This window comes from Panthera tigris, chromosome D1 (assembly GCF_018350195.1).
Source record: "Panthera tigris isolate Pti1 chromosome D1, P.tigris_Pti1_mat1.1, whole genome shotgun sequence".
NCBI classification, from domain to species: domain Eukaryota; kingdom Metazoa; phylum Chordata; class Mammalia; order Carnivora; family Felidae; genus Panthera; species Panthera tigris.
In genome coordinates, this window is record NC_056669.1 from 96,338,236 (window position 1) to 96,351,435 (window position 13,200).

The following is a 13,200-nucleotide window of genomic DNA, read 5'->3' on the forward strand; positions in this document are numbered from 1 at the left end:
GAATGAGCGGGTGGAACTGAAGAGTTTTGTCTGAAGACTCGCCAGGGACACAGAGCAAGCCCCAGTCCGGTGCTCCACCTTGCCGTGCAGCCCCTGACGATATTCTCCTCTGCATCACATCCCTGGCATTTGTTGAGCGAATGCTCTGCATGGCCTTCACAGACTTTAACTGCCTGCAATCCTCGGAGAGAGATGGTATTATTATCCCTGTTTTATAGGCGAGGAGACTGATGCTCTGAGTGGACACCTAACTTACCCAGGGTCCACTTCTGGAAAAAGATTGCCCCAGCATGTGGCCATGATCTACCTGCCTCCAAAGACCATGCTTCTGACCACTGTGGGCATTGACTCTTGCACGTTGTCGGGGTTTGAACACAGCCAGGAAACAATTCTCTGCCCTGGCCTGTGACCAGCATCCGCCTGACGGCATGTGGCCGATCCCTGCCCTGTACCCGGGCTGCAAGTCTGACCGCTACAAAGGAGGGTGGATCCTTGGGGAGAACACCCAGCGGCGAGTCAGGAGAGACGCAGGGTTTAGGCCCCACTCTGCCACCAACTTGCCATGTGACTCTGCACTAGTCCCCGCCCTTCTCTGGATGTCAGTCTCCTCGTTGCTAAAATGAGGCCATTGGTCTGGCTGGATGGAGCATCCCAAGAATGCATTTTCACATGCGGAAGGATCTTGCCTCCGATGCGCTCACACTCTTGTGGAGTTCCCACCCACTCACTCCAGCATATACATTTATGTTTTACATCAAAGCAAACCGCGAAACATTTGTCAAGCTTCCCCACTCTGCAAAGGGCACGGTGCTAGACACAGTGGGTGTGATGCTTATGTATTTTTATGCAGGGCATACACACACAGGCATATGCATATCTTTGTGTCTCAGTCTCGCTTCCAGGCAAGTTCAGCTGGGACCTCTATCCTGATGCATGACCCCAGGTTCCTGCTGTCTTTGCCCCATCCCACAGCCCCCTTGGGATCCAGAGAGCATCTCAAACAAAAAGACACGTACGGCAGTGGGAGCTGATGAGATCTCCCCGGACCAGGCAGTTATGGCTGATGTGCTTGTCTCTGACAGGTGGGCATCTCCTGGACAGCCCGAGCTTGCAGTGGCCGGGGCTTCTGACACCGTCATCAGAGCAACTTGAAACCCTTGACTTTGGCGTCTAGACACGGGCCCAATACTTTTCCAGGCCTCCCAACGCCTGCCACCCAGGTAAGGGAGTTCAGGCTTGCTCAGCACCGGGTTCTATGCTGCACCTGTTGTCGTCACTAATAGAAACCATGAGCAGGGGCACCCGGTCATTCTTTATCACAGTGTCCTCTTTTATACCCTTCCAGAGCAGGAGAGCCCAGTGGCTCAGGCTCTAAGGTCCAGCAGACCTGGGTTCGAATTCTCACACCACCAATTACTGGCTGCGTGGACCTTGGGCAGGTGTCTCGTCAACCTTTCTGTGTCTCAGTTTCCCCATCGGTCAAACCAGGAAGGAAGAGCACCCACATTCTGGGTTTGTGAAGATGAAATATAGGAAAAGGGCTTAGAACAGGATGGGCACAGAGTAAGCTCCGAATTCAAGAGACGGTAACTGTTCCTAAGGGTACTCCTGTGCTCATGACGATCCCTAATGAGTTCGTTATCGTCTGTCTCCTGCCAGAAGGCGGAGTCCATGAGGGCAGGGGTTTGTCTGCCTCATTCTTAATTGAATCCCCAGGTCCCAGCACTGTAAACTGCCCCCCACTTTTTTTCAAGTTTATTTATTTTTAAGAGAGAAATAGAGAGGCAGAGGCAGAGAGAGAATCCCAGGCAGGCTCCACACTGTCCACGTAGAGCCCAACGCGGGGCTCAAACTCATGAACCCTGAGATCATGACCTGAGCCAAAATCAAGAGTCAGACACTTAACCGACTGAGCCACCCAGGCATCCCTGGCCTTCATTTGTTGAATGGATGAACGTATGAAGGTGTTTTGCCTGTTTTATACAGAACCCGCAGGACAAGTCCTTGAAGGTCCTTGCATTAGTCTGGATATGATTTTGGTTGTGTGTGACAAAACCCCTAATGATAGTTCCTTCAATGAGAAAGAGGTTGATTTTCCTCTAAGTAAAATTGTTTGTTTTTTTTTTTCATTTTTTTAAATGCTTATTTATTTTTGAGAGAGAGAGGGACAGAGCATGAGCAGGGGATGGGTGGAGAGAGAGGGAGACACAGAAACCGAAGCAGGCTCCAGGCTCTGAGCTGTCAGCACAGAGCCCGAAGCAGTCTCGAACTCATGAACCGTGAGATCATGATCTGAGCTGAAGTCGGGTGCTCAACAACCTGAACCACCCAGGCGCCCCGTCTAAGTGAAATTCTGAGCTAAGAAGATTTTTCCACACAAAACTGTTAGAGGCCCAGCTTCCTCTGTCTTGTGGTTTCACCATTGCTGATCTGCGTGATCCACGATGGCCCATGACAGCCTCTTCAGCAAGAAGGAGGAAACCACAGAAGGAGAGGGTGCCACTTCCTTTAAGAGGGTGCCCACGTCGCTTCCATTCATGCCCCATCAGCCAGAGTGCAGTCATTCTACAGCACACCTTGCTGCAAGGGAGGCTGGGAATTACAGGCTTCATTCTGGGTAGCCATCTGCCCAATTGCCATTCTATTTCGAAGGAAGAAGGGCAACATGGATACTGGGGGACCCTCCCCCTTGCCCGATAAGATGACCCACCCCTTTTTTTCACCCTCCCTCTCCGCTTCCTCCCTCTGGCAACCGGTGATCTTTTGAGCGTCCCCAGACTTTTGCCTTTTCCGGAACATCATAGAATCGGAATCATACTGTAGGTAGCCTTTCAGATTGACTTCTCTCACTTAGCAATATGCATTTAAATTTCCTCCATGTCTTTTCATGATTTGATGGCTCATTTGTTTTTATTGCTGAATAACATTCCATTGAATGTACCCTAGTTTGTATACGCATTCACTTACTGAGGGTTGTCCCGGTTGCTTCCGATTTTAGGCAATTAAGAACAAAGGTGATACATTCATATGCAGGTTTTTGTATGGGCCTAAGCTGTACCCAGTTGGGTAAACACCTAGGAGCATGTTGGCTGAGCTGTATGGTTGAGAACATATTTGGCTTTTTAAAAGACCACCAAACTGCCTTCCAAAGTGGCTGCAGCATTTCACATTCCCATTCCCACCACCAACGAATGAGAGTTCCCGTCGCCCCACATTCTTGTCGGCAATTGGTGCTGTCGGTTTTGTGGATTTTAGCCCTTCTGGTGGGTGGGTAGTGGTATGATCCCCGTTTTAGAGGAGAGGATTATAAAACTTAGAGGGGCAGCTTGCCCAAGGTGGTGCAGCAGGTAAGAGAGCCAGGAACGTGCTGGCCCAATACTCTCTGGCCACACCCCACAGCCTCGGCCCAGGGCAGGTCTCCCTGAGACTGTGGACCAAAGCCCCGGGGTGACTCTTCCTGCTCCAAGATCAGGGGTGGCTGCATTCCGGGACCCTCATTCATCATGTAGGGTCTGTCTCCCCTACAAGAACCCAAGGTCAGCAAGGCAGAACAACGAGGAGAGGGGACAAAGCGAGTGGATCTGGGCCAACGTTAGATCAGCCAAAACACGACCCAAGGGGGAGTCAAGGGGCTGGAGAGGCTGGGGTGCAGGCGGCCTGTGACCAGTGCTTGAGTCTGAGGGCCCCTGGGCTCAACTGGGGAAGGTGGGAGCTGCTGCCCAGGTCAGCAAGAACCAGTGATGGGCCAGAAATGATGGTTGGCTGCAGGGGAGACCAGGGCAAAGGCTGAACCGAGGTCAGATGCCACATCAGTTGGGAGCCAATCCTCAACTCCAAACCTGATTAGGCGAGACAAAGCGATTTATTAGCTTTTTATTGGTTTCCAACATATTGACAGTTTGGGGCGTGTTTATTGGTGTCCAAGGCAGAGCCGAATCCAAGGTTCAAATGATGCCTATGTCTGTGCCTTCTGCTTTCCTCCTTGTGGGTTTCCATCCCTGGTACCCGGCCCGGTGGGGTGGCAGGGCAGTGATGAACAGACAGCTCAGGACTGACATCCCACTCATTTCCAAGCCGTGGAAGGAGAGCTTCTTTTTCCTAGGATGTCCAGCCGAAGTTCCAGAGTTGAAGCTTATTGGCTGGTCTCAGGTCACGTGCCCGTCTCTGACCAATTACTGAAACCGGGGTGGGGGCGGGTGGGAAGAGAGAATGTGCTGATTGGCCAGACTAGGTCAGAGTCGATGGCTGGTGGGGCAGCATGTGTTATCAGTGGGGGGGAGGGGGGGGCGGGAGGCGTTGGCCTGAAATTGGGAGAGGGCTGGAACCCCAAAGGGAAAACCTGGGTGCTATTTTCAGAAGGAGGAAGGAATGCTAGGGAGACAAAACAACAGGTGAGCCTGTTGATGCCATGGCAGGGCCTGGGGGACACGGAGGAAACGGGAATGCTGATTTGTCCCAAACGGTCCCTTCTGTAGTTTACAGGAGGAGGGTGGCCTTGCTCTGACAGGTGCACCTGGGTTTCTGTGGATCTGGTATCTGAAAGCCTGATTTATGCACCTGCAGTCCCACACTCACACGCATTCACATACACAGTGTACCTCCAGGTGATGCTTCGCGTTCCAGAAGGATTGGCCCCGAACGTCCCTCCCATATGGAGTTGTTGTGCACTGGAGAAGCCACCCTACTCTCAGCCACCCCATATCCTGCTGCCTTGGGTTCCCCTCTACTTGCTGGGAGGACCTTTTCCTTCCTCCCCCGACTCCCTCGTGGCTGGGGAAAGTTTCTTGAGCCACTTTAGGGTTTATTTGCCCCAAATGGGCTCCCAGAAGCCCTGGGCCTATGAAGACCCCCTTCTCAGAATAACTGCAGCCCAGCCCTCCCCTCAGATGCACTGAGGCGTCTCAGCGGAGAGGCAGGGCTGACTGAGCAAGGACCCCATCTCTGTGGAACCCAGGGGCCTCCGTGGGGTTCCAGGGAACATGGGAGCAGGCCGGCCTCTCGGCTTGCCCTGACGTCCACCGTGGCAGCTCTGTTATGCATTTAGGGTGCGGTGTATGATCTCATTTGAAAGAAGATTGTTCTGTAGGAAAAAGATTGAAAACCGCAGCATATGATGCCGCCTCCCAGACAGCTGTGGCCAAGTGCTTTTTACGTTCTGTCCTTTGCTTGATTTTGGTCAACCGCAAACCTCCTTGCCCTTCACCAGTGTGTGTGTGTGTGTGTGTGTGTGTCTGTCTGTCTGTCTGTCTCTCTCTCTCTTCTCCGTCTCTCTTGCCTGTGGATTCTGCAGCTCTGACTCACCACGTAGACCAGCTCAGTGTTCAGCACTATCCTGCCTTATATGGTGTGCTCAGTGCTGCTGGGTCAATGAGTGTTAATTCATTTCTTCAGCCAGTGACTATTGTGTTCTCATCATGTGCCGGACGCTGCTTTACTTGCCAGGGATAGAGAGTGAGCAAAGCTGAAAGGTCCCCACCCTCTCCTCTGGGAGAGCCCCTGAGGGCAGGACCCTTCCTCTGGGTGTCTTCCCCCCACCCCCCTCCCCCCCCACACACACCGCTTGTCCAGTGTTTCGTTCAGTGCTGAGCCATAGTTGAACTTGGTCTACGAGTTGATTATTTTCCACACTATTTTTCAAAGCCCCCACTGACGCTGCAGAGATTCTAGAATGGCTTCGTCCTCACCCGGTAGGACTTACAAGACACAGCTTGCCATAGGTCCTGGAGAGGGACGGGGGCGACGGTTAGAGATCTGTGTGCAGACCCAGTGGGGGGAGGTGCACAAGTAACCGGAAGGAATTGGCCAGCCTTCGCTCCGGTTGTACCTTGCTCATTCAGCCTCTCAAGGGGCTCCCGGCCAGTCATAAGGAGATAGACATGAGAGCAAAGACATACAAGGTAGGGAATAAGAGAGTCCAGAGCAGAACTATAAAGGCTTGTAGGTTCCAAGGCCAGATCCAGAGGTCACTTCCGGGTGGGGACGGCGGTGAGGAGTCAGGGAATGCAAAGCATTCCAGCTGGGCTTCGAAAATTGGGGTACCGGACAGGCAAGGATGCCAGGAAGGAGCAAACAGAGCGAAAGCCTGGAGGTGGGAGCCTAGGGCTTGGAAGACTGTGCCAGGCAGGAAACAGGATGGATGCAGACAGCTTCTTCCCTGCTGGCCTCCAGGCTTGGCTGCGTGCAGGTATGTGGCCATCCTACCGCCCGGGTTTGGAGTCAAGTGGCTCTTCCATTTTTCTTTGTTCCCCTCCATCCTCAGGAAGGAGAGTTGCGGAGGGACCGTTCAGAAGAAGGGACCCAAAGTAATGAATCCCCCCAACTCCAAGGTTCTTAATGGAACGGAGAAACCATGTTCACCTGTAACTTCTCAAGGCACGACAGAGCCTGGGCTGGAAGTCAGAAGACTTGGGTTCTTGTCCCAGCCCTGCCACGGATGTCCTCAGCTTCCCTGTCCTGTACTTTGTCACTTGTGAAATGGGAGGGGGGGGGGGGGCGCTCCCAGCCTTAGACCTTTAATTCTAAGTCAGACCTCGGTGCAGATCCCAGCTCTGCCAGTAGTATGGCCTTGGCCCTCTGAGCCTTGGTTTTCTCATCTGTAATTTGGGGATAATGACACTACGCATCTCACAGGACTGATGTGGAGATTCCATGAGGTCACTAAAGGAGATAAAGCGCTCACCAGCTTGTCCACCAGAGGGTCAGTACTGAGTGATAGCACTCGTGCTGTGGGTGTTCTTATTATTTAGATTTTCAGTTTTATGACTCTGGGAGGAATCCTCAGTAGAGGCTTTGCAATGTAGGTGCCTTTGGGCAGCTTAGGTCCATGCCCCCCAGATACGGTGATCAGGACAAGTCACACCCCTCCCGTGGGGGAGAGCTGCCTTCCTCAAAATTACATTTATTCACTCAAATATTTCCTGAACACCTGCTGTGTGCCTGGGCCTCTGAGAGCTGAACGGGACACCCAAGCTCCCTGCTCTCAGCAGCTCAGGCTGCCGCAAAGCGCGCTTTGTACCTTCAGCTGGCCCCGCCGACACCGTTGGCCAAGGGACCTCACGCCGAGCATGGTGAGCTCAGCTCTGCAGGCTGGAACCCTGGGAGAGATCCCACCTGTCTCCCAGGCTCCCGGATCTTTCCTACCCTCTCCCTTTCCATCTTGGGGCAAAGGCTTGGGTGAAATGCCAGAGAACCCAGTGCAGTTAACTGGCCTGGTACCACACCTCGACCGGAGAGACCGCTTGGATTGCCAAGCCCTGGTTCAGCGTTATGCAAACTAAGTGCTTTGGAGAAGAAGAGTGGCTTGCCACCGGGCACGGATTGCAGGGTTGTGTTTCATTCATTCCCCTGTTGATGTCTGTTTGGATCTCCAACTGCAAGAGCTTTTGGAAATTTGCAGAGGAAGCAGAGCGGATTGGAAGGCCCCGAGGGGTCCAATCTGCCCTGTGCTCACCTGGTCCTTTCTGGGTGGTCGTGGGCCTCTCGCCCACGTGGGTCCTCGGTTGCCAGGATCCGGCAGAGAGCCGGGCACGCAGCGCCTTCAGTCAGTGGCTGGTGAGTGGATGGACAGATGGACAGGCGGCAGTGGGCTCCCCGTAATACATGCTTTCTTAGCCTCGGTCCAAGTTTCCAAGGTGGTTGGAGACACCAGGCTCTGGCTTTGTTTTTGATTTTGGTTCCTGGGCAGTCGCAGTGGTTTTCAAGTCACAGAGCGGACTCAGAACAAACGGTTTTTGAGCTTGTCAATCTCTCATTTGCAGTTTCAGGAGGCGGCACGGCGCGCACACCCTGATCTAGGGTGGAACTTGCTTCCTGACACTCGAGAGTTTAGAGCCCTGCTCCAGGGCTGGGTGACCTCGGGCATGTTACTTAGTCTCTCGCAAATTCGGTGTCCTCATCTAGAAAATGATAGCACTAATAGCATCCAACACAGAGGGCCGTGATGAGCTTAGATTAAATAATGGGGATAAAAACACAGAGCCGAGCTCTGGGCACATGGTAAATGTACCAGAACGATGATGGTGATGTGTTTAATGACCCCTTAGGCTATATGTTGCATAGACTTCTCTCTTCCAAACCGATTTGTGCATACTGCTCTGCATTTTTCAGACATAAAATTATTTTTAAAAGTTATTGTTACAGAAGTAATACGTGGTCCTTAAAAATTCAAATGATCCAGGAGGATTTAAATTAAAAAGCAAATGCTTCATCCACCGCCAGCCAGTTCCTTCCCTTGCCTAGTGTGCAGCTTCCCAAGTCTGGAACTCTCCTCCCTTTTTTTTTTCTCCCCAGGAGCAGGGGACAAGTGTGCAGTCAGGTGAGGACAGCGATCAGGTGGCTGTTGTGTTGAATTGCCGTCCAGGCCAGAAGTCCAGGCCTCAGTGGTGCCACTGGAGCAGGGGATAGCCTGGCATCCTGGCTGCAGTTTGCTCTCTGTCTTGAGGGTCTCCGGCGTTCCGGGTTCTGGAGTCCTGGCAGGTGGCCTGGGGCAGGCCACCTTCAGGCCAGGCTTGGAGGGACAGACTCACTGACACTGTGTCTGGCCGCATGCAGGCCTGGCTCCCTCTTCTGTCAGGGAGCCCCAGGCTCAGTCCAGCCCGAGCTTCCGTGCTCCTGGCAAGACATTCGCTCATTCCTGTCCGCCTCCTGAGAGTCTGCACGTCCGCAGCTGTGCCCTCTGGTGCCACACTCCTTCCCTCCATCAGGAACAGCCCCGGACCTAGCATGGGGCCTGGTGGATCACTGGCACTAAGTGGACCCACAGCAGGTTTGAATTTTAGCACCACTATGGTGCCAAATGTGTCATCTGCCTTTACTTCTTTAGCTCTGACCATCTGCCACGGAGCCCCGCTACCCATTTGAAGGACATTCCATCCCAGGCATATTGGGGAGGGAGGATTCTTGCCCCCAGGGCATGTTACTTAGCCTCTGTCAAATTCAGTGTTGTCATTTAGAAAACGATAGCGCGAGGGGGCGCCTGGGTGGCGCAGTCGGTTAAGCCTCCGACTTCAGCCAGGTCACGATCTCGCGGTCCGTGAGTTCGAGCCCTGCGTCAGGCTCTGGGCCGATGGCTCGGAGCCTGGAGCCTGTTTCCGATTCTGTGTCTCCCTCTCTCTCTGCCCCTCCCCCGTTCATGCTCTGTCTCTCTCTGTCCCAAAAATAAATAAAAAAACGTTGAAAAAAAAAATTAAAAAAAAAAAAGAAAACGATAGCGCGAATAGCATCCTGTAGGGGTCTTGGTGGCCCCTGTGTGGCCCAGAACACTTAGGGTAGGCTCCTTTGGCGAGCCTTGAGGTCCAGGGAGGGCGAGCGGGCCGTGGCCATTTCCACGCCATCCTGGACCCAAGAGTGGAGTTTGGCTGCAACTCCAAGCGGTGAGTTTGGGTGCATAGCCTTCCAGCCTTGCCCAGGCTTCTCAGGGTGGCCCCGTGGAAGTCCTGCCACCTGGTGGGAGGGCTCTTCCAGCACTCGAGCCTGTCGTTCTCGGATCCCCCCACTTTCACTTCTTGCTGATATCCAGAGACGCTCAACAACCCTCTCCCCGGGCCTGCCACCTCTGCCTGCCCCCCTGCCCAGGCTCACACGCCTCCACCTTCACAGGCTCCAGCCTATGCCCCGCCGAGAAGTTTCCAGGGCCCAGAGGGTGGACGGTCTTCCTAGCCCAGCAACCTCTGTGCCTGGCCTTGGAAGCCAGCAGCCCCCAAGACATGGGATCCAAAGGCTTGGCCGCCATCTTGGGAAAAGGGAGAGAGAGAGAGAGAGAGAGCTCCCACAGCAGAGCAAACAAATCAGGAAAACTTGTCTCAGTAAATTCTCCTGCCATCCACACTGGCTACCACAGATAGACCGGGACCTTTCGTGTATTTGGGTACCGAACGCCAACTCTAAACCAGATTGGTTCAGAGACTGGAAATGAAAGAAAAATCAGACAAGATCGATCTCAGAGGGCTCAGATGTGGTCCTCAGACAAGCAAGCTCAGCATTGCCTGGGGACTTGCTAGAATGCAGATCTCAGACGCCCTCCCCAGACCTAACGAATCAGAGATTTGCGGGTGAGATCCAGCAGTCTAGACTTTAACAGGCTCCCCCGGGGCTGGAGATGCAAGCTGAAGTTCAAGGCTCACTGAGCAACAGGCAGGTGGCAAGTGGTCCAGGGCCCTGTGATGCAGTGGCACGTAGACAGGGTGACACAGCCCACGGTGACACAGTCCACGTAGATAGGGATTGTGAATGACTTACTTAGAGGTGGACAAAGAAATCTGTGTGTGACTTGGTGGAGGGGAGTGGATTCCTGGCGGAGGGATCAGCACATGCAAAGTCCCTGAGGCATGATAGAACAGAAGCGTCCAGGACCTATAAGTGGTGTTGCTGGGGCAGAGTGGGGGAGGAGCATGGGGGGGGAGGGGAGGGCTCATCAATGGGCTTCTTGTGCTCTGAGTTGGGTTTTCCCCAGGAGTGCTGGAGAGCCGTGAAAAGGTTTATGCAGGGGGGAGGGAAGACCTGCACCCTGGGAAGACGGGTGGTTGAGGTGAAGGGTCTCTGGACCACAGCAGGTATCGGGCTGTCTTCTGGAGGGCAGGGATGAGCCTGTGGTGGATGGGGAGTAGGAAGCAGGGTGGGGCGGGGATACCCTGGGTCCTGGAGGAGTCCTGCCCTGTTGCCAGAACACGAACACCGGGGAGCCACTACTGAATGCTGGAGCCCGGGTGGCCCTCTTCTGTCCGTCTCTTTGTACCTCGGGAACACTCTGTCTTGCACCGTGATTAGTCTGGGCGTCATGCCTTCCACTCCAGAGTCTCCGTTTGCCATCTCTGAGGGAGAGGAGACCACGGTCCGCACGGCTAGGTCCCAGACCTAGTGGCTGCACCAAGAAATGCAGCAGCATGCCTAGAGCCCCTCTGACGGTGGAGCTGGGTGGAGGCTGGGAGCGCCTGAGAGGGGCCCAGGCCGATGGTGGGCTGGGTCAGGAGGCGCCTGGCCTCCGCCCCTCAGGGCTGGCGTGCTAGCACCTTGGAGAGGAGGTGGCCTGGGGGGTGGGGGAGCCCCAGCCCGGCCTTCTCCTTGGAGGCCCAGCCTCCCTCACTGCCTTCCTAGGGCCAGGCAGGCACAGGAAAGGGAGCTGGGGCCTCTCCCAGGCCTGGGGCTCCCCTTTGGGAAGGGGCCTCTGATGAGCTCATCCTGCGGTGAGTCTGGGGCTGAGGGGAGGGAACCTGCAGACTGCCGCCAGGATCCTGAGTCCCTGGGGAGGCCAGAACTGGGGAGAGGGAAGGCCCCTGCATGAAACCGGCGTCTGGCCGGAGGGCCAGACAGGGCCCCATTTGACCGGCTTACCAGCAGCTCTGGGCGGGCAGCCTCTGCTTCCCTTGCCCCCGCCTCTGGGGTAGTTCAGGCCCCAGTGCATTCGCTTGGAGCCCTGAGCTGCCTGGCCTGGCCTGTGTGTATTCAAGGATCACGTTAGCCCAAACCAGCAATCAGTGCAGGCGTGTGGTGAGCGCTTGGAGGAGGTGCGGTCCTGGTAGAGGAGGTGCCAGGCCCCCTCCCTCAGGATGGCTCAGGCCTTTCCACTTCGCTCTGAGTGCAGATTTAACTCTTGAGGGAAGCGACCGGCAAGGATTCCTGGCCTCCCCAACTAGCCGGACTGGGAGGGGTTTCAAAGTCCTCTATTTTCGACTCCTTGAGAGGTGTTCATTGAATTCTGCTTACATACTACTGGCGACGGAGAGCTTGCTATCAGTCCAGACAGCAGTGCTCAGATGGCCTTGAAAGTTGTTTTCCTGCTTTGCACAGGAGCAACCGTGAGCAAGTCGGATCTCTCCTCAGTGTGTGGACCCCGAGCGGAGACCGGTCTTCTCTGCTCATCTGCAGGCCCGAGGGTGTCACATCCCCAGGAGAGAGGTCAGCCCTTCCCTGGCAGATAGCAGTGCCCAGCACGTGATTGGTTCTATCCCCACCTCCCTCAAGCGGACCCACCAGTGCCTTACAGACCAGGCCAAGCCACGCCTTCGGCTTTCCTCCTAACTTAGAGACCCCAAACTTTAAGATGCCCCGAGCCGCCCTCCAGCACTGATCTGCGGAGGCTTCTGGGAGGCCTGTCTCCTGGAGGCCTCCTCCCTCATGCTGCCACCTCCCAGGTTCCCCATCCTTCTGCAGAAGCTGCCTCCCCGTATCACTGGGGCTTCACTTCAGGGTGTTAGTGAGGCCAGCTGGTGGGGGGTAGTAGTTTCTCCCACGGGGTAAGGAATAACCAGAGGGCGCCACCGTGAACCCACCGGTGGAGAAGGAGTCCCCAAACCGGTGGTGACCTCAGGCCTCAGCTGCCACTGCCACTGCTTCCCCCCAACCATGGCATCACCCCCAACCATGCGTCGGCCCCTCTGGACTTTGTTGCTGGTGTCACTGTTTGGGGTTTCTTCACAGCTTTACGGAGGTATAATTTTCACTGCTGTGAAATTCGCTCGTTTTAAAGGCATGATTCACTGGCTTGTAGTAACCGTAAGAAGTTGTGCAACATCGCTACGATGTCCTTTGAGAGTATTTCCATCACCCCCCGAAAAAGAAACCTGGTATCCACTTGCCATCAGTTCCTGTTCCCACCCCCAGCCCCAGGCTCCCGCCGTTTCCTCTCTGCCTCTGGAGAGTTTGCCGTTTCTGGACATCTCATATACATGGAAGCACATAACGCGTGTGGATGCCTGTTTTTTATATCCTGGCAGAGGCGCGAGGAGACGGTGCCCACTCACTGATACGCCCACCTTTCCACAGCCGGCCGAGGCCACGTCCTGGGTGTGTTTTCTTAGAGCTGGGAGATCTCCTGGAGACACTGAGTGCAATCTTTAGTCTAGTGCAGGAAGGAGATCCTGTGTGCCCAACCTTACATGAGGACCCTCTGACATCTGCTTGAATACCCGTGGCGACAGCCAGCTCACTAACCCCGGGACTAAAAGAAACTTGCTTGTCCTGATCACATGGTAAGTGCCAGGCTTGCTGATGTCATGTGATCCTTGGGTTCGTCCGCCAAGATGGAATCATTTTACAGCCGACGAACTTGTAGTTCAGAGGGGTTGAGGCGCTTACCCGGGGTCACACAGGTAGGAAGTGGGTGAAGCCAGATTTAAACCCCAGGTCTGTCTGATTTCAAATCCAACTTCTTAAAAAAAACTTTTTTTTAAATGTTTATTTATTTTTGAGAGAGAGAGAGAGAGA

The 13,200-nt window shown here is 54.5% G+C and overlaps 1 protein-coding gene across 4 annotated transcripts in view; it reads left to right on the top strand.

Moving 5' to 3' along the window:
- The window catches only part of TSPAN18 (tetraspanin 18), a 185,993-nt gene that overhangs the window by 126,369 nt on the left and 46,424 nt on the right, over positions 1-13,200 (top strand). For 3 of the 4 annotated variants that reach the window (XM_042957743.1, XM_042957745.1, XM_042957744.1), the window contains exon 3: positions 1,083-1,220. The exons of the other annotated variant lie outside the window; for it this stretch is intronic. The gene's annotated coding sequence lies outside the window, so the exon portion shown is untranslated. The remainder of the gene's footprint in view (positions 1-1,082; positions 1,221-13,200) is intronic. 4 annotated transcript variants of the gene reach the window in all.